The following is a 22,706-nucleotide window of genomic DNA, read 5'->3' on the forward strand; positions in this document are numbered from 1 at the left end:
ATCTATCTATATCTATATATATCTATCTATATAGATATAGATATATATAGGGTTGTAGGAAACTCCACCGAAAAACTTCGGGAAGCGGTTCCTTATACGAGATGAAAGAAAAAAACTTCTAATAAACATAGTCGAAAAACGTCTCCTTTCAGAGTTATGAACTACCGAAAATTCGAAATATCACCTTTCAAAACGTCCTGGCTTAGAAACTATAGGGCTTATCCCAAGTGGTTTAAGGAATTACACAGAAACTGGAATACGCTCTATCTAAATATCCATGTTTCAGGATTTACCGGTACCAGCGAAATGAACGCATCATTAGTACTTAAAGGAGTATCCCTATACTGCAACTTCCTTTTTACAGTTCCTTTCACCGATAACGGAAGATGGTAAAACATGGATATTTAGATAGAGCACATACTAGTTCCTGTGTAATTCCTTAAACCGCTTGGGATAAGTCCTATAGTTTCTAAGTTAGAGAGTTTTGAAAAGTGATTTTTCGAAATTTCCATTTGTCATAACTCTCAACGGAGACGTTTTTTGACCCATGTTTATTAAAACCTTTTTCTCTCATTTCGTAATTGGAATCGCCTCCCAAAGTTTTTCAGTGGAGTTACCTACCACCCTATATATACGTGTATATATATATATATATATATATATATATATATATATATATATATATATATATATATATATATATATATATATATGTGTGTGTGTGTGTGTGTGTGTGTGTTTGTATGTATAGATATAGATGGATATATAAATGGGATACCAAGATTGGCAATAGAGCTGGAAACTACATGTTTCAGTAGAATTTCAAAAAGGTATAACTGTTTATAGTTGGCATGTATTTGTTGAATATATTGAAAAATACTGTGTATATATTGAAACGATGCATGAAATTGTAAGTTTCGGTTTCAATATGTATTGATTTTGCGTTATTGTGCAGATTGTTCTTTGTTGTCGCCATCGTCTAAATATTTGTGGCCACCAAGGTCACCAGACCATTCACCAGTGAATTATTTTCTGTCGAGTCTACTGTCAGAGTCTACTGAAACAAGACACGTATCGATCAGAACCTGCGGATAAACGTTATAGTCGAAATAAACAATACTAGTATAGACATATTAAGGCATATATCTGACAACATGGGGACCCGATGAAAGAGAGGGATATTTCCATCACATCTTCTAACTACATTATCTTTCCAGTGATAACTCTCTCATTTCCACTTGATTATGTTAATATGTTATTAATTCCAACAATATGTGGGAGGCACGGTCACTCAGTAGTAGAGCGTTTACCTCTGGTGCATGGGGTTTCTGGTTCCATTCCCGAACAAGAAGTTTGTGGTGGAAAGCATGATGTCCATGTTTCCTTCCACATTCTTATTCCACCGTCATCATTAACTTGCCTTAAGAGTCCCTATCACTGCGAAATTAAAATACCGCTAATTTTATATTAATTATATGATATCTTCAAATAGATAAACGATGATCGGAAAGTGGATCAAGACTTTCCTAGACGATGTTATTTTGCATGAGGTACCGTTATCACGAGTCACCTAATAGCTTTCCGTTTGCAGTTATTTAGAAACGCGAAAATAAATGCCGATTTTCAATATGGCTGGAAATCGAAAGCAGATAAATGAGTCGTGATAACGGTATCTCACGCAAAATAATATTGTCTAGGGAGGTCTTGTTCCACTTTTCGATTATCTTTTACCTATTTGAAGATATCACATAATTACTGTAAAATTAGCGATATTTTAATTTCGCAGTGATGAGGCCTCTTAATCATCGGCTCTCTTGGCCTAAAGGGCATAATCGTGTGACGTTAAACTGAAAGAGTTTGTTTAATTTCCAACAATATACGTGTTTAAAACATCCAACTGAAACACCTTCTATTTCTAGAATTCGCAAATATTATTGAATTACAAGCTTATTATTATTATTATTATTATTATTATTATTATTATTATTATTATTATTATTATTATTATTATTATTGTAATTTATGTAATGATAAGACTCTTCACAAGCCCACCCTCACTTCTTTGAATTTTAGTCAATACTTATGGACAATTTAGAGTATTAAAAATGTAAAAAAAAAAAAAAGAAAAGTGACCAACATAGTATCTACAAAGCGCCATTAAATATACAAATAACTATTTTCAAATCTTTTTTCATAAACCAGAAATTTGGCTGCATAAGATATGACATCATAATCATTGAGCACTCAAATTTATACACTACTACCAGAAAGCCCATTCTTCGCACGGGGAGAATACGTTTCCTTTTGGATATAAAAGAAAGCAAAACTGTCAAAGGAAAACCAAATCATGTAACTTATCCTAAGGGACCCCAAAAACTATGAATTCGACACTAATAATAGATCATTTTCAGTTATTTTTACGTCACGATCCCCCTTAAAAGTACTAATGAGGGCTGAATTTTGATTTAAACGACATCGGAGATGTCACTGTTCATCTCAATGACCCCAAAAGCTATGGATTCGACACTAATATCGGTCATTTTTGATCATTTCTCTCTCTCTCTCTCTCTCTCTCTCTCTATATATATATATATATATATATATATATATATCCCTTCTCTTCCTCCCACCCCCTAAGTTGCCGCCAAAGTAAAATGATAAAAAGCTATCCCAGGGCCGATCCTCATTTATGTTGTAAATTTGATCGAGATCGGTTGGGTGGTTCAAGAATCAGTAAGTCACAAACATAGTCACTTCCATCCATATATATATATATATATATATATATATATATATATATATATATATATATACACATATATGTGTGTGTGTGTGTGTGTGTGTAGGTGGGTGGGTGGGTGTATGGATAATCTTGCAAATAATTATTAGTCCATGTAATAGTGTTTTGTAGATGCTACGTGCCTTACTTTTCCACATTTTTTATATTCTACGTTGACTTTAAGATATTCACTAAAATTATAGACAGTGTGAGTGGGCCTTGCGAAGAACCTAAAAACAAAACATCCAAGCAGAGTATCTATCTCAGGCAGCATCGAACCACTCACCGAGAAACTTTAATTTTGTAATATGCGTATATTATTTTTTCCCTTGTCATTATTTTTGTGAAACCTCATGTTATATTATAAAACGTATTTGCTTATTAAAATGAATTTTAGGGAAGCCAAAAATGGATCAAAAGTTTGCGATGTTGGCCAATAATTAGTTTTAAAATCAGGAGCCACAAAAGTTTTGAACGGCTCCAGAATCGAGTTTTCGTATTTTGTACGGAATAAGCACTTCACCCTGAATTAACTGAAAGTTTGGGTTCGGCTACACTGCATGTAGTTCTCCAGACGTAAGGCGGACAAGAAAATTTTGATTGAAATATCTTGGATCTTGGATCAGGGGCCACAAAATCTTTGAAGGGCCTCTAAATCGAGTTTTCGTATTTCCTACGGAATAAGCACATCATACTGAGTTAAGTGACACTTTGAGTTTCTCTACACTACATGTAGTTCTCCAGATATAAGGCCTTCAAGAAAATTTTTGATTGAAAAATATTGTATCTTTTGATCCAAAAATTAAAGATGTTTACACTACAAAAGAAGATACTCTGTGAAAGGCCTGTTGTTTCGCCTAACAAAAAAATGTAATGCCTTTTCACTTTATAAATTAAGTGTATTGTATTCCAGTCAATATTTAATGGAAAGAACTCTTACTATTATGATGACTATACACTGTACTTTATTGTGGGATTTTTAAACAAAAACAATAAAAATATTATGTAAATGGAACTGATAAATGAATATTACTTATATTTTCTTTCTTCCTTTTTATGAATAATTATTTATACTTTCATATATTTGTACAAATAATTAATTTTCATCGAAACACTACATTAATTCCGTTATCTTTTTCATTCACATTGTCTTTATTTCTTTTTATGTAATATTTGTTCATTATGAACCATGTTTTGTACGTTTACCATGCCTACTGCTAGCTCGTAGTGCTACGGCGAATAACTCCTCTTGCACGGTAGAGACAGATGGATCGAAGGTTGTTCGTGAAAATTCGGAGCGAAAAATTAGTGGCGCTCGTGTTTTCCGGAGAAAACCGACCGCATTTCTGTCGCCATCATGGAGGCAGTTGTTAGCTGTTTTGTGTGTGGTGACCGAAGCTAAACTTGATATTCAGTGATCATAGAAGACGCTGGTAAGTACCTGCATACGATCCATACATGTTGTAGGTTTTATTAGTGCAACAATGATGGTATGTCGATATTACGTACAAGTGCAATTCGCAGGTGGTTGTTCCGATTCCGAATTTTTTTTCCAAAAAGCTAAGATCGTGTCACAGTGATAACACCTGACAAAATTAAAAGATAATTAATATTCTATCGTTCCAGCACGTAATAATGTTTTTCTCTTCGGCATTTCCAGCTATTGAATATTTATTTTGTAGGTCATCATAAAACATTGAAAATTTAAAAAACATTGGAAAAAACGTGGAGACAGTGACCCTACCCAGGTTACACAAACACAGATGGTAGTGGCATCAGTTTCATTGGTGGCTGTAACGAGAAACAGAGTCGAATTGTATATCTCGATATGTTAAGTATCACAATTATAATATGTATACAAGATGATGTACATATATCAACGAAATACAATAATATTATGATTGAATAAAAATTCGATTGATAATTTATTTACTCTGTGATACTGTAGTGAAGTATGAATGATCATTTGTTTATCAACATCATATCTTCAGCAAGCATTCGTTACTCGATTGTTATTTAACATAAATTTCTAGTAACGCAAAATGTTCTTGACAACACATTTACAGCGTAGTTATCTGACTGTCAATACAGTTCCGAGAATCATCAATAAAGTTGGATTTACTGGTATTATTAGGAAAGTCAGCTGAGACTTTGGGCCTTGTGAATATTTCGAAACAAGAATATTTGTGTAATTCGAATGTTAATTGTACATGTATTTGTTTCTGTCTTTATTATCTTAAGTAAAAGCACAATAATTTTCTTAATTAAATGTAGTTGTAATTAAAAGGCTATCATTCACGTCCTTGGTGCGCTACATTCAGTCACAATTTGAGTTTAGGGGTCCACGTCTCATACAGCTTTGACGTTGAAAATGGCGACGTTAAACTCCAAATAAACAAACCAAGAAATTTATTTATTTTTTAAATAATACATGTAAACTGTAATGTCAATGAAAATATATTGTGTGAAAAAAGCAGGAAAGATAATGAAAAGAAAATATTTATACATCTACTAAACGAAATGTAAGTGGAAAAAATAACTTGATATTCGGTCACATCTTTTAAATAATGTGGTCTCAAATACAGTCGGAGATTTTAAATATTTATTGATTTCAATACAAACTGACAGCAGTTTCATTAAATCAAGCAAAACAAAAGAAAAACAACATCTTCAATTTACTGTCCCATCGTTATGCCTTTTAGACTAAAGGAGACGGATCAATTAAAGTGAATGATTGTGGATGAATTGATGGAATGAAAATGGGCGAGGAAACAGGAAAACTCTCGGACACGGTGTTGTACACCACAGTTTTCTATGTCCTAGAATCGAACCAAAGGTGAGCGCTCCGCAACCGTGCTCTAAACTACATAAAAACAGAACTTTGAAAAAATATGCATAGCCTAGCATTAAATTAAACCAATGTAATTTGCAACTGGAAATGCTAACAATTCTATCTATTTGTTTTCTGATATGCCTGCATGAAGTTAATAAAGGCTTAGGGACTTCAGTGTTATCGGGAAAAATCTACTAATATTTTACTCATTATAACCAAAGTGTCATAAATATCGTTGTAATGCGGTGGCTCAGTGGTAGAGCGTTCACCTCTGGTGTGTGATCCCAGCTTGCGCCAAGTGGACTTTGTGGTGGACACACACTATGTGCGTGCGTTTTCTCGGGGTTCTTCCGTTTCCTACCACTTCCTTAATTCCACTATTTCACTCATTTCTCATCATTACCGTCTCCCTTAACCCACACAGCATAATCGTGGAACGTAAACTTCAAAGATTTCGTTTCATTTTATTTTTTCGTTGTTTATTTTGTCGATTTTAAGTACGAGTATTGCAGCAATTGCAGTAATTGATGTTTCTTTAAAGTTAGACACAAATTATATAGTGATTATTATGAAGAAAACTAGTATATTTTTATTCCTTCCAGAATTTAAATATTCACATTATCTATTCAAGACTACATAGAACAGGTTCTTGTTTAAAATTTTATGAGAACGTGGATTGTATGCTAACTTAGATTTCTGAATGTAAACTTTTCCATAAAGAGAATGAAAAATCTAACTTTTTAAAAATATTTTTAAGATCTTTAAAGTAATTAAGCTAGTAGCACAACAGAAATTTTGTTCCGGAAAATCGGGTACACTTTCCTGTAGTCATATATGTATTGAATTATAACTAAATGAACCTCATTTTCTAATTTATAAGAAAATATTGACGATGATAAAATTATGATTGTTACTCTCTCTCTATGTAGAAATAAATTCAACATTGAATGTTATTTTTTCACGATAAAACGGTTGAACTATTGAAATAAATTTTAGAACATAGTTAGCAACAAGCCCTATCCGCGGGGGCGCCCCGCTAAATTTTTACTGGCCCCCTAAAATTTTCACGGTAGGCTTGTAAATGAACTATAATATGATGATGAACGATAATATGGTTGGATCGGGGCCCACTAACTTCTACCGCGGCCCGCTACATTTTTGGACTTGCTAGGAGCCTGGTTAGCAGTTGAGCCAAGATGGGATTATATTATTTTACTTTGATACTTACTTAAATAATTGTTCAATTGAAGTGCATTGCAATAAGGGATGCCAACACGATTTTTTCCAAGGAGGGTCCAAAAGGCCGGTTCTGGGGGATGCAAAAGACGACTGATAAGCACAGTCAGAAATACACACATATTTTGATCCACGTGTGCATATAATATAGAACAACAGTTATTTACACCCACATATCGACGCATGGGAACCAGAGAAAGGTAACTCCATTTTCGTAGGTTTACAGGTGAAACGACAAAAATATTATTTTCTTAGAAAGATGTGTTTTTAATAAGACGATAATTGAGCTCGACAAGGAGAACAGATGGCGTTACGTCCTATTTACACCAAGTGAGACTTTCAAAATTGTGTCCAAACATGAAGAAAACAAAAACTGCATTTTTGGAGTTACGTTTCTCTGGTTCTCATGCGACAGTATATCATTATTAAGTACAGTAAATAAATAATATTACTGTACTTAATATACAGTACTATAGTATTTAATATAATATTTGTTACTATTAATTACTATAGTATTAAATATAGACCATAGTATGTATGTATATTAGATAGTATATGAGTACACAAATCAATATGTCTTGGCATGAACTTCCAAGAACTAAACACCCTGAGAAAATTCAAGGGGGGGCAACTGGCTCCTCCGTACCTCCAACTACGGTCGAAAATGATTACAATGAAACCAATTTAGGGGGCGCGGTGGCTCAGTGGTAGAGCGTTTACCTCTGGTACTTGGGGTCCCGGGTTCGATCCCAGCCCCTGCCAAGTGAACTTTGTGGTGGAGATATACCGTACTCGTGGATTTTCTCGGGGTTCTCCCGTTTCCTCCCACTTTCTTCATTCCACCATTTCACTCATCTCTCATCATCACCGTCTCCTTTAGCCTAACCGGCATAACCGTGGGACGTAAAACTTAAAGATTTCATTTCATTTTGAAACCAATTTATCATTATTGCAGAAATTTCCTTTACAAAATTGGATTTAATGTGTATAAAATTTGCTTTCTGTAAATATCATATTGTCTTTGTACTTTAAGTTATTGGTTCCCAACCAGTGTGACGCGAAATTTTAGTATTTAAAAATCATGAAGCATTATTGATAATTAACTACAATGAATTTTGATACCTACTGTACGAATGAAACCTTCAGTGGGAAAAACAATGCTCAGTACTACATAGTATTACACTATTGCAACTTATATTATTATTAATTAAAAAATCAATCAAAAGTGTCGTAATGTCATGACTATCCAGTAAAGTGTGTGTGACGTTAATTTAAATCTATCTATCTATCTATCTATCTATCTATCTATCTATCTATATATATATATATATATATATATATATATATATATATATATATATATATAAAATATTGGGAACCACTATTGTAAGCTGTATATTAGACGGAATTTTACGAAATGCGATTAATAAGGAAACAAATGTGTTGTTTGTCCCTTTTTTTGTTCTCCAGATCTCCGAAACTATTAGCCGCAAAACTTTGAACTTCTATAGAAATAATCACCATATACCCGTGATTGCAAACACGAAGTTATATTTTTACATGCAATCCCTAAAGTGGATTACTGGGATATGTGGCTGTGTGTTTACATAACTGCAGTGCAATTGAACTTAAGGGTTTAATGGATCACCCCTATCACTGTACCACTCAAAACTACTTGAACCCAAAATTGTATAAAATAAAATTCTTACCATGTAAGTTTGATATTAAATTTTTCATTAAACATCTATATTTAAAGTGCTAAGCTTTCAAAAAAAATATTATTTGGAATTCATTACTGTTAGCCAGATTCTACACATAAGTGCATTACGTAAAATAACAACTAGTAGTTACTCTTGCTTGTAACGCAATGAATAATGATGAAATGCCCCATATTTTCTACTTCTTGCGGTTGAATATGGCTTTCTTTGTTCATATAATATCGATATAGTTAGCGCCTTCAATCGTTAGTTGTTAAGAATACCTTGTTAAGCCTCTTGTAAGTGGGTTATCTCGTGGTTATTCCATGCAGAGAAAGCGCGGCTATTGATTTCCTATGTCCTTGGAGTTCTTTCTTAAAGAAAAGAGATGTGCTAGAATTGTTTTTTTTTATAGATTATTGTGTAGTTTATTTTTTTAAAGAAATGTTATTTTCATGAATACCTTCACTCTATTTTACATAAAAAATACAAGAATTAGAATCATAAACTATACAATTGTAATTGATAATTTTTATGTCTACTATTTTATTCAAAGTATCATAAACAAAGAAATAAATATTTACATTATGTGTTCAACGAGATATTAGTTAAAATTAATGCAAGTACCCTTATTGCCAAGAATACAACATGTGGATATTATTATACTGTTGGACACTAAAAATAAGTTTTTTGGTTTTTAGCAAAACCGGAACAGGTTTTTGAAAATTTTCAAAAAGCAATTCTTTTGAAAACCGGTTTGGTTTTCTATCAAAACTGGTTCTGTTTTCTATCAAATACAGTTCGGTATTTTTGTGTCAAAAACCGGTTTTTAGTTTTAAAATGTTTTGGTATTCTATCAAAACCTGTTTTTGTTTTAAAACCAGTTCGATTTTGTATCAAAAACCGGTTTGGTTTTCTATCAAAACCGATTCTGTTTTCTCATCGAATCTGGTTCACCGTTTTACATAAAAACCGGTTTTAGCATTAAAATTTGTTTTGATTTTCTATCAAAACCGGTTTCTGTTTTAAAACCAATTCAGTTTTCCATCAGAAACTGGTTTCAGTTTTCTATCATATCAAGATGTCGGTATTCTGGTTTCTCTACAAACCGGTTTTAATTTTACAAAACAGGTTTTGCCCATCCCTAGTGATTATATCATACACAGTTAACTAAAGAATGAAAGTTTATTGGTAGAAAATTAAATGAAATTTAGTATTAGTAAAGTTTGGGAAAATTAAGTAAAAACATTCGTGCTTGAGCATAGCAGCATATAATGGTTAAGTCCAAAGCAGAGGAGGTGTAATTTTTCCTGGTGTCCTTATATTTATATACATAACTTAATTAATAGGGTACTGACAAAATTTCACCACCTCCTTTGGAATCACTATGACACGGTGCCGAAATAGCTGATTAACAAATTCCGGTTCAATATGTAAACAAACATTTGAATATGGAATTCTCACATAAAAAGTGCCAACTGTTATGTAATAAGTATAATAAAACTGCGTGCTATAGCCTACAAATATACAATAATATATGAAATTCAGTTTTAAGAGAAAGAAATGTATAGATGTACAAGGCAATTGGTTTCAGATTTGCCGTGCTTTTTTCCATACTCTGGGATAGAGACAGTCCAATATAATGGAAATTTTACATGCAAATTGAAATAATAAGATAAATAGCTACTTATATTGTTTATGAACTCATGCATTTTTTAAAAATAACTAGGGTATTACTTCAATTATCGGAATTCCAGCCATTTGAATCAATACCAGAAAATTAAAAAAATATTTAAGAAAATTTATTGCAATGCGATCCGAACTGTATAGATAGATAGATAGATAGAATTTATTAATATGTATTTTGAGTACAAAACAGTTACTTAACAATCTTTATAAATAATTCAGGGAGAGCCCGAGAAATTATTTACATATTATAGGATGGCGGGTAAATATTTTATAGAAATGTAGATAACACAAAATTTCATGTGGATACACTCGTAAATACTTAATAAATTAATAATAATAATAATAATAATAATAATAATAATAATAATAATAATAATAATAATAAAAATAAAAATAGTGACACTCTAACGTGGTATTGTCTCAACTTTCAAATACTTTTTCAGCTTTTTTTTTAAAAAAAATTGATAAAAGTTTGTAGTTCTCTGATACTCAGAGATAGGACGTTCAAATTCTTAATACATTGGCACTTGATATGTTTGATACCATAATTTAATCGTGGTCTTTCTTTTTCAAGTTCTTTGCTTGTCTTTGCACGTGTACTGAGTGCTTTATTGCAAAAAATGTGTTGAAAATGTAACTGCATCTTTCTTAAGGATTCTGTATATTAGGACAGTTTATCCTATAAAAATAAAGTTTATCTAACTTTAATATGTTCAGTTCATGGAATAATGGTTTTGCATGCGCAAGAAAATATTCATTTTTTGTTATTCTTGTTACCTTCGGAAGAATGAGAAGTTTATATTTGAGATGGGCACTTAGTTTCCATACCAGACTTTTATTGCGTATGAATAGTTTGTTTATTAATGTTTTAGAAATATTAAACAAGTATTAATAAAAGAAAACTGACAAAAGCACTATATATAGAGCAAAATTAATAAAATTTATGTAAAAGTTTCGGTAAGATAACATACCTTCATCAGACACGTTATGAAATACCAATCCAAGAAAAAAAACAATTAAGTATGAACAGAAAGTGAACGGAAATCACGCTCACTCTTCCAAAAGCCAATCACGTTTTGCCTTCACATTTTTACACCCTGTACAAAATTTATAGTTTTAATTAGGTCCTTGTTATATTTTCTCGGATTGCGTCCAGAACTCATTAATCCGGATAATTGGAGTTTCACTGTAAAATGTTTTGGAGTACCAAATAGAGGGGGACACTCGCCCTCCTTTGCTTCCTCGTGTATGTGTAAGAATATAATGAAAATAAAAATAAGTTAAAATTATTTTTAAAGATGTTCAGATGATAAAGCTTATTGTTAAAGTTTATAAATCTACATTCAAGCAACTAATTCATAAAATTCATAAATACCTAATTATGGATATGATCGGTTGATACGGGTAAGATCTAACATCACACACTCTAAAGAAGCACAGTATAGTCCATCTTAGAGATTGATGTAACCACAATTTCTAAGTCATCACTTCTTAAGTGGAGATATTTCTAGACTCACACTTATAGCTACTAAGATGGTTTCCAACGTGATGATCCATCTACAAGTTTTGAGTACCTGTTTTTAATTCAACTGCTGTTGTTTCATCTTGACCAGTTTGCTTCTCTTTGTGCAGTTTGTTGTCTTCTGATAAGTTGGAAGTTGCCCGACTCATCAGAAGTTACTGGAAACTTACGTTGATCTATACTTCATAAATTTTGTTAGCGTAAGAAAATATAACGTAATTGCCTCCAGATTGTAGATGCTAACATTGAATTTGAAATATCATCTCTCTTATATGCTAATTTCAATTACTGAACTTCAAATTTTCGCGTGTCTTGGCTAGCGACGCAATTAGGCTATTTGCCACACGAAGCAAGAATTTTCCTTAGCGTCCACCCCCCCTGACCAACCAAACCAAAACACTCCTTTACTACCCTGATATTGTCATCACACAGTAATTCTCCTCTTCCATTTTTTCTTCAAGTGGTAATACTTGATTTCAAAATTGCAGTACAAGATAAAATATCAAACTAATTAGTATTTGATTGTAAAATAAACAGAGACTATTATGTTTAACATATTTTTAAAGTCTTGTTTAACATATTCACAATGTTTTTGGAATTACATCGGGATAGGTATATGTGTAGAATGAATCAACAGTCTGCTACTTTAGAATATAATATTTAATTATGACAAACAGTCAAGCTGTTGTCTCGAGTATTATATTCGAGCATTTTACAAATCTCTTAAATCGATGTAAGTTAAATGAAAACAAAAAGCTGGAACTTAAATTTAACTTTGCGCTCTTTTTTGGCTGCAAAGGTTTTTTCACAATGTCCTCAAAAGATAGCTTTGAAGCTAACATGTTTTATGGATATGATCCTAAGTTGGTGAATTGTTGTTCTCCTGTTAAGTTTCTGAGGTATTTTTTTAATGATCTTTAGTTTGATAAAACTAATTCCCTTGCCTTATAGTGAAAATAAATATTTGCTCCGTTTTCCGTCCCTAATCCGGTGCCCGGGGCACAAGCTCCCTTTGCCCTCCTTAGTTACGTCACTGGTCCTGGCTCTAACATGACTTGGGAATTTTGAAGAAATTCCTCTATTAGAATTTATCAAATTAATCGAAATTTTCGGTGTTTCTCTAAGACTTGTTCGCATAAGATATTTGAAATTAAAGAATGTTAGTTATTATCAATACTATCTTAGTAGCCAACTAATTTGTATATGGTTAGACATATTTCTTTGAGGTTCTTCATACGTGGTTCTCCCTGGCTTTGTAGAGCAAAGTTCGTTCACCACCTCCCTAATTGCTCCACAATGCTTTTCAATATCGAAAAGCTGGTGCGTACACAGTGAATTGGAAAACCGAACCAGAGATCACACGCACAAAAGACACGCACCCAATTACTAGATTCCCGGAAGTTAAATAATAAAGTGGTCACGTGATAATACGTCAAGAAATATTAGATTGTACGATCACATTCTAGACATAAATCGGCGCCTCCATTATGCGGTTAAACTGTGTTATTTATGATTGACGTAAAATGGGGCGTATGCGAAAGGCTTCGTAATTATAGCAATAACCATTTTTTAAAAGAAATTTAGATATTAATAATTTGTACGCCAATATTTATGAACATTTTGTTTACAATTAAGTGAAAGGATAGATATTTGGAGGGATTTAATACGTATACTTTTTTGTTTATTTGAGTTTGTTGAAATTTTCCAAGCAGTGACTTACGATTAGGCATTGACAAATATGAAACGAACAAATACGTTTTAGATTTATGATGTAGAATGTAAGTGATTGTAATATATAATTTTATTTAAGTATGGTCCTAGTTTTAGTATGATGTTCCTCCTACTAAGTCTTTCATTGCAACTACGACTTAGGAAAGCGCAGTAGTTTTTATTTTAGACTCTAGCTGAGGTCTGGACTTTTGTACTAGTGGTGAAATTGTAAGGACATGTACCTATGAATTTACTTTTTTTAAAAATCATATTTGTCAATGCGTGAACTTGATGTGATTGTGAGTTTAACGTCCCTTTCAGCAGTGAGTCTCTATGAGACGGGACCTACTGATTAACGTGGAATCCGAACTACATGAGCTCCAGCCGGGAATCGAACCCGAGTCCCGCACGCCAAAGGCCCTTACGCTCTCCGCTTATTCAAGAAGGAGCTCTTAATGCATGGATTTATATGATTACTTGTAAGAGGTAGATGACTTCAGTGCTTGGAAACAATTTCAAAGAAAAAAATATTTAGCAATTTTACAAATAAAAAATATGTTAATTAATTACAATTTAGTTTTGAAATATTTAAGGTCTTTATTGTTTTTGTTGAAAGTTATTTTTAAGAGTAATGAACTAAAAATATAATTACAGACAAAAGTTTATTAATAATAATTAAGTTGAATAACGTCCGTGACAATATTTTCAATTGTAACCACAAGTTCTCTTGCACACTAATGACTTTTCGGATTGTGGCAATAAGTTGTCATTCATTGATTTTTAGAAATATTTATCATTTTATTATATTCCAAAGAAGGGACAAATATCAATCGAAAGGTCTCATCGTGATGAACAAAATTGTAAATGTAAATCCTGATGCGCAGATTTTGAGAAAGTAAAAAAAAAACGATTTTTTTAAACCTAAAAAATTAATGTTGTACAGCAACTACTTTACGTACTAATATAAAGCTGATGTCAAACTAGATTTTAATCAAGCTTTTAATTTTGACAATGGCAAGATCAGAGTACGCAGTATGATAAGTGAGAAATAGCCCAAAGGTATTATTAACTCCCAAACTTTAATTTTTGCTATATTATACGAGGGCAACTTGAAATAATCGGCAATATAGCAATAACTTTTCTTACATTGTTCATACCAACCTGTATTCGTTTATTTTATTATTATGCTGTTGTGGTCATACTATGAATGTTTCATCCAAATTCTCCATTTGTCTTCCTTTTTCGCAGGTAGATCATGGCCGCTCTATTAAAAGTATGCACCATGACTAATATCCAGGTGATGTGCCACTTCATCAATATTCACGCATCTGTCTAACAGAACCACATCACGTTCATTGCTCCTTGTTCCTTTTTGGTGTAAACTTCTAATGAAGCAACCATGATCTATCTGCAACAAAAGGGAGACAAACGGAGGAATTACGATCAAACTACACAACTGCATAACCACAACATGACCTCAACATCATAACAATAAAATAAACGAAGACAGAGCAATGTAAGAATAATGTAAGAAAACTTATAGTTACATTGCGGATAATTTTTAACTTATCCTCGTATATTGCTCATAATATATCATCGCTGCGCCTCGAAGAACGGCTATGTGACATTTTTGGCGAAAATGACTTATGCCGTGCAAATAAATCTAAAAGCTGTCAGGCAGCGTCCGTTATAATGTGATAAGTGAATATTCAAATGTTTCGACACAACAATGAAAAAAATAATAGATTGAAATTAAATGCTTCAAGTTCTCATCACGTACGTATTGATCTTCTATGTGCTTATAAAGGCGCAAAAGATAAACTGACATGTGCTACGTAAACACAATATAATATTGTTGAAGCATGCTACAACAATGTTCAGTGCATAATATACGCAGAACCAATTTTATTGGATCAAAACATCCAATATATTTAAGGCATTTTTTGTAGGATTTATATTTCGAGAACTGCATATAGTATAGCCAAACCAAAACTATCATTTAACTCAGTATGATGTGCGTATTCCGTGAAAAAAAAAAAAACACGAAAACTCGATTTAGGAGCCATTCCAAACTTTTGTGGCCCCTGATCCAAAAACTAATTCTTGGTCAAGATCGAAATCTTTTGATCAATTTTTTGGATCATTCCTAAAATTCATTATAAAAATACAAAATAGTCTTTGTGTTTTCAAAGTTCTTATAACAGAAACTCTTTTATGACCAAGGTTGCAAGATATATCGTTTCGTACAGGAACCCCTTCGCTCAAAGCAGCCACCGGGGTGTCTTATAGTGACTCCAGGTTATGGTCCAAGGAAACCTCAGTTCATAGCAGCATTGTGAGGTATGATTGTGTTTGAGGAATCCCCTTCGCTTCAGAGTAGCCTCCATTGATGTTAGGATAGATATAGCCCCTTAGTCCAAAGCGACCTCCAGTGGGTTGGAGATCAGTGGTCATCTGATGCCTCTTTCCTCTGTGGTTCCTCTTTTATGGGCCCTCTTTGGGTGGCTCGTCTTCTTTCGATTCCCTTCGTGTCTTTCTGTTCTGTGTATCGTCTGCTTGGTATATTTTTCAAGTGTTTTCGTGTACATTTAGCAAAATTTTAAATTTGGAATATTTTTACTTGTCTTGAAAAGTTATGATTTTAACAAATAGCGGTTATTCGAGGCGCAGCGACGATATAGGAATTTATAATATATTGCTATATTATATACTATGTAATTTTTGCTATAATATTGTTCAAGGATAAAATATACATCAATAATCCTATTAAACAAAATAAAATGACATGCTTGAAGGCAAATTCTAATTTGTAGAATTGAGAAAATCGTGAAAGAAACGACGAGTTTTTATGACACTATGGACTATGTTGTTAGTTACCAATAATATATTTGATTACAAGATCCGTCCATGTCAACTGCACCAAAAGAAAAAATCATTGATTGCTTAACTATTTCATGATCAATAATTTTTTGTTTATGAATTCCTACATGATAACAGTGTCCAAAACTAATATTTTTTTATCGTTTTGCCAACTTTGATAGCACCCATTTTTGTTTAACAACACGCGCAGATTCTTGCGTTTTTTCGGGTTTTGCATTAGCTTATATTACTCAGACCTGGTGAATCCTAGGTTGACGAAAAACATTTTATTCATAAAAGAACAGCCAATAGTATAGTGTACCGTATGTTTAATATAATTTGTATGTAAAAATGGTCCAAATTCATCGAAATAAGTGGCATCTAAATTGAAGAATTTGCAGTGTTAGAAGGCATATCGCCCCAAGAAGGAATAATAATGTCCGGCTTAATTATTTGGGGAGGATAGCTCCCTAAATGTACTAGATTAAAAACGAAAAATACTGACAACAGTTGCTTTCTTTGTAAGCTACAATGTTTCAAAGAAGATTCTTTTATAGAAGAAACAAGATTTGGATACCTTGTATCTTTGTTGGGACAAAGTTTAAAAATCTTTGTTGGAACAAAGTTTATAAATCTATAGTTATGTATTATACTGCTGTGATAATATCATTGTTTGATATTTATCCACAAGGCAAGCTACAGGACGTTACAAATCACAAGAAAACGTATTATGCTTATCAATAAAAAATATAATTTGATCTCAACTAATATGCCGTACTAAATTTAAACGTATCTTGTTACCTGCAATAGCTGACGCGATGTAGTATATTAAATAAACATGAATAATTTGAAATTGTGGATAATTAGAAAATCGTTTATGATCCCTTTAGGCATGTATTAAAGTCCTACTGATACACAACTCAGGCTTATTTAGTGGCTATTCTATAACACAGTTTGCATGCAGGATACAATTGATAAAAGCAGATTTCGGTTCAAAGTTACTACTGTATGATTTACAATATAATTGTCACTCTTAGATCTTTTTGTTGTTCTACTGTGATTTGTATTCATTAAGAAGTTTCAATATTTCTTCGCTTATATATCCTGCCGATAGTTCTTATGAGTTTTAAGACACTTAATTTTCTTAGTGTATTTGTTCGTGGACACTCAAGTATGGTCTTTCTCATTTTTCGTAAAAGGAATCCTTGGTCCTGTGGATGATAAAATTCTATATGTTCATTCACTGCTACCAGCCATAACTGACCATCATATACACATGTGATAGAATCTCTTCAGTAAAGTATAATATTTGTACAGCTTTTGTAGTGAAATTAATTTCATATTCTGTAGTTTGTGGAATAATGAAGGAATTAAGGTTCCTCTGTGACACAAAGACAAAACAATGAAACTTCCTTGTGTCAATGACTGTCATACAGTTTGCAAATCGGTCAAGGAATTTATTGTAGTGATGTTGAATGTTTTCCTAATCTTTTATATAAGTGAAAGTAATTCTTTTTTAAATTGTCTTGATAAAATTCAAACGTTAAATTATATAATAGGTTAGGAAATTGTCACTTTTTGTCACAAAATAAAATGATTTTTAAAACTATGAAAGAAATCTGACGTTCTCATAGAACGTACTAAAAGGTTGTCAATTGACTAATCTCATATTGTTATCGAATTTAAATACAGGTATTAGATTCTCATTGTAAGATTGGTATTGTTTTCTAAAGTTGTATCTTTGTAGATCGATCTAGCCAATGTTGTATGAGATTATTAATGGGTAAATACTAACAATTGGCGATTCAACCTACTGCGCCACTGTTGAGATGTGAAAGAAATCATTTATACTGCTAAAATCTTGTTTGACATATTCTTGATAGAAATAAACAAGATATTATTTTATTCATATTGGTCATAACATAAAAATACTATCATAGCTAAAGCATTGGATATTAACTTACCTATTTTCAACAGCAAACTCACTTTAAACTTAACAATTGATAATTAAATTATGGTCCCAGTCCAAGCCAGTCTTGCTTGTTCATCCTCTATCTTCCTGTTCTTAGTTACAATATTTTTCTGTGCTTTTTAACGTCCTGTAACTTGAGTTGTAGATACATCTCACACATGATATGTACAAAGTACTGTAGTACATGACAGCGGAATCACCTGTCGAAATTTCAGATTTTTAAATTTTATCCCAACAAAAATACAGGATCTCCAATTTTTAATTTTTTTTTCCTGTCTGAAACATTGTAACGTGTAAAGGAACAAACTGTCAGTGTTTAGTTTTTTTGACAGTAAATTTAGACAGTTTAGCACACCTAAAGATTTAAACCTGAGAAGACACTACATTGCTTCTTGGGGTAATATGTATCCGAACATTGAAAATGTATCAATTTCGATGTGAAATGTTTAGGTGGATTTGATGGTGTAAATTTTATTAAATATATACTTCGATTTCAGGAAGATAAACTTCTCGTTATTTGCTATCATTTTTGATCGATGCAGATCAATATTGAAACTGGAACTTGTAGTGGATTACTATCACTTTTTTCTTTAATAAAGGGCTAAGGATGGAGATAAAACGTGTTCTACGGACGCTTAGTGGATTATAGAAACCTATTCTAGCTGTCTATTACCGTTTTTGATCTACATTGATCAACGTAAAAACTGGAAATTGTTCGATTTAAACTACTTCCGTTTTGAATATAATCTCCATCAACAAACGAGATGCCTAATTTTTGACCTTTAACATCCTTGTCAAAATTGATGGTGATCCACTTGGTAGTTCTCTAGATTTTTTGTCTTTCGGACGAACGGACACAAACAAGATATATATAGGGTGTCCCAGGAGGAAGGGGCAATACTTCGGAAAATAGTAGTATGGGTGATTCTAAACAAAAAAAGGTTCATATGAACATTGGTCCTAATCTCAACGGTTTAAGAGCTATAGGTTGTGAATCACTTTGCCATCATGTTGCTTAATGCTCATCCTGTATTTATTCTACAGAGGTGAGGCATAGCGGATTTGAAAGGTGATTGAATGACCTTTCCAATGGTATGCAACATGTGGAAGTGGTGTCTTTGGAAGAGAAATTATTGAGGGATATTAGGGAATCAGTGTTGCCATCCAATTTTTTAAAATAACCTTAACTTCAGAAATTTTCCTCAATAGTTTCCCTTCCAAAGACACCACCGCTGAATGCTGCATACCGTTGGAAAGGCAATTCCATCAGCTTTCAAGTCCTCTATGTCTCATTTCTGTAGAATAACTACAGAGTGAGCAACACACAACATAAAATCAAAAAATGGTTCACAACCTATAGCTCTCAAACCGTTGAGATTAGGACGAATGTTCATATGTACTTTTTTGCTTAGAATAACCCATACTACCATTTTCCAAACTATTGCCTCTTCCTCCTGCGACACCATATATATATATATATATATATATGAAAGTAACTATATTTGCGACTTCATACGTCTTGAATCACCCAACCGATATCGATCAAATTTTGAACATAGATGAGGTTCGAGACTGCAATGGTTTTCATTATTTCACTTTGACGGTGCAACTTAAGGGAGGGAGAGGAGGGAAGATATATAAAAAAATGATCGAAAATGACCGATATATTTTTAAATCCACAGTTTGCGAGGTCACTGAGATGAACAGTGACACTTCCGATGCTGTTTTAATTCATATTCAACCTCGCAACTTGGGAGAGGAAGAGGGGATAGATAGAAAATTACCGATATTAGTGTCGAATCCATAGTTACCAGGATCGCTGAGATAAACAGTGGCACTTCCGATGCAGTTTTAATCCAAATTCAGCCTTTTATGTCCAAAATGATTCTCCCCGTGTGAAGAACGAGTATTCTGCTAATATGATATATAAGTGAGTTTTGGTAAACCAAAGTTCTTAAGAATATTATTGGTAGATTTTACTTTTGTTCCTTGAGACAATGAATTTCTTTTAAAATGTTTCAGATGAGCATATTTTTACACCATAATACAGAAGCAACATCTTTTATCCGTAATGGAACGTTATTTGGAAATGCTATTTGTATCAAGTGGGTCCAATTTGCCAACGGAAAATACAACGAGAAAGCAAATGCATCGACAATATGACTTTAAAACTAAATTTTATTACATTCATAAACGTGATAAGACTATTTACATGGAAAACATGAACTTCTTTTTCGTTCTGTTGGTTGAACTATAAAGAATATAAATCCTATTATGCTTCTTAGGAGCTCTAACGTAAAATGCAAACGCATATATATTGTGATGTCAACAGGATCATTTATGCAAATGTGATTGAAGCCTGGAATTCAAATAACATCGAAGATCCTTTGCTCGCTGCGAGATTATGATTAGGGATTTAAAATACAAGTACCATAATAAACAAACAAACAAAAAAAACAAAAATAAAACATACTTTAAGGTTTTTAAAGTATGAAATAACTGTTTCTCATACGTAATTTACTGATATGTTAATCTGTGATACAGAAATCATACGTTTAACCCTAAAATGCATGTTGATGCCAATTGTTATCATAGTGAATCAATAACAACAATAATAATAATATTCTTAAAATGTGTACATTAGCGAATAGTGCACGCCGATCCCATGTGGCACCAATAGAGTTAAACTTTCTACCACATAGTTTTCGTCTAGTGGCATACGTAGGATAGAGGGTGTCAGAGAGCGTCAAAAAGCATATAGAAAGCACAAAACTTGCACATTTGTTACTTGTATTTTTTCACTAAACCATTTTTTTTTGTTTTCTTAACATAAAAAAAATCATTATTTCACAATCTTACATATCGCATGGTACCTGCTGATCTTGACACGAAACTCTGTTTTCACTAGTGTAATACAACCGTGACATATATCCTATAACTTGATATCCCAGAAGTAAAAACATAAAAAATCATATTATTGGATATTATTTACATTTATCTACGTAATGGATAATGAAAGAAAGAAGAAAAATAATTTCAACACGACCAAAATTAATTCGTACAATAAAGGGTTAAGGTAGAATTTTTCTACATTGATCAAAGCTTTGCAATATTAGATACAATATAATTGTTTAAAGCAAAATTACAATGAATGGTCTTACACACTTGCTTACAATCCTTTACAGTTAAATTATAGTTATACCACATACATATCGCTGGGAACTGACTTCAATTTGGGGCTTCGAAATTACATTCTGAATCCTTTTCATATTCAGGAGAATCAAACTGGCCATCCTATGTATTTTCTACTGGCGTAGCGACCCAGCCTAGCAATGTTAAGGGAATGATGTAGAAATTGACTTCAGTCAAAATACACACACACACAATACCACTGAACAACAAGTAGCAGTCTCACAGTACCCACGTGAAGAAGTTTGGTTTGGATTTAAGTATAACAAAGTCCTTAACAATCTAAAATTTACCAAAACTATGCTTAAATATAACATTTTACATTAATTACATTAATTTACATTAAACTTAAATGAAGTATCATTTAAGATAATATTTGAAAATAAGAAATATTTAAGTCTTAAGATTTGTCGAGAATAAAGTCATTATGTTCAAGGACATATTAGTATTTTGTATCCTGTGCATTATACTAGCACGCTAATCTCAACAGCATTGCAGGTACACTATCAAACGAGGATGATATCCTTAATTATTTGCATAGAAGTACTTAGGGAATCAAATTTTTAAACTATATCTTGGAATGAACTGAATGAATCACTTCCATCAAAGAAACTCAATTCCTAAACATTGACTATCTATATCCTGGCAAAAACTTACAGTGATTCAAGTAGTTTGTGAGATTTTGTCTCCCGCAAAGACAAAGTACATATGCTTGTATAGAGAAGCTTTTGGTAAACCAAACTCTTTATGAGCTACAGATAAAAATATTGAAACTTCCCTTTCCTTACCTAACCGTGTCCAAAACTTGATGACTCACTCATATAGAAGAATAAACCAATCATTTGTTCCATAATATTCCGATCCAATTCAATGATCTGGATTGTCATTACCTAATAGCAAATATAGTTCCAAGAGAATTCACAAACGCCAACACTCCGGAATTCTAATTTCAAGATTTCAAGATTAATATCCTGATATTTTGTTAGCGTATCTCGTGGAAGAAGCAGGCAAGTAAGATATTATTTTTACTCTTTTCTGCTAAAATTAAGTCAGATGAGCGTGCACAATTGTAGTATGATATGACTTTATTATGGTATTTGTATAGGGAATGAAATACCGTATATACTGGATATAAGTCATCCAATAAATTATCTTATAATTATGAAATAAACTCCTATATTCTCAATATCTAATGAGCTTCTTTTGATTATAAGCATAAT

The 22,706-nt window shown here is 32.4% G+C and overlaps 1 protein-coding gene across 5 annotated transcripts in view; it reads left to right on the top strand.

Moving 5' to 3' along the window:
• The window catches only part of Shab (potassium voltage-gated channel shaker cognate b), a 534,267-nt gene that overhangs the window by 189,458 nt on the left and 322,103 nt on the right, over nucleotides 1-22,706 (top strand). For 4 of the 5 annotated variants that reach the window (XM_081746247.1, XM_081746249.1, XM_081746250.1 and 1 more), the window contains exon 1: nucleotides 4,109-4,212. The exons of the other annotated variant lie outside the window; for it this stretch is intronic. The gene's annotated coding sequence lies outside the window, so the exon portion shown is untranslated. Of the gene's footprint in view, nucleotides 1-4,108; nucleotides 4,213-22,706 lie in introns of those variants that run through there. 5 annotated transcript variants of the gene reach the window in all.

Source organism: Thermobia domestica, chromosome 18 (assembly GCF_964235325.1).
Source record: "Thermobia domestica chromosome 18, izTheDome1.hap1.1, whole genome shotgun sequence".
Taxonomy (NCBI): Eukaryota; Metazoa; Arthropoda; class Insecta; order Zygentoma; family Lepismatidae; genus Thermobia; species Thermobia domestica.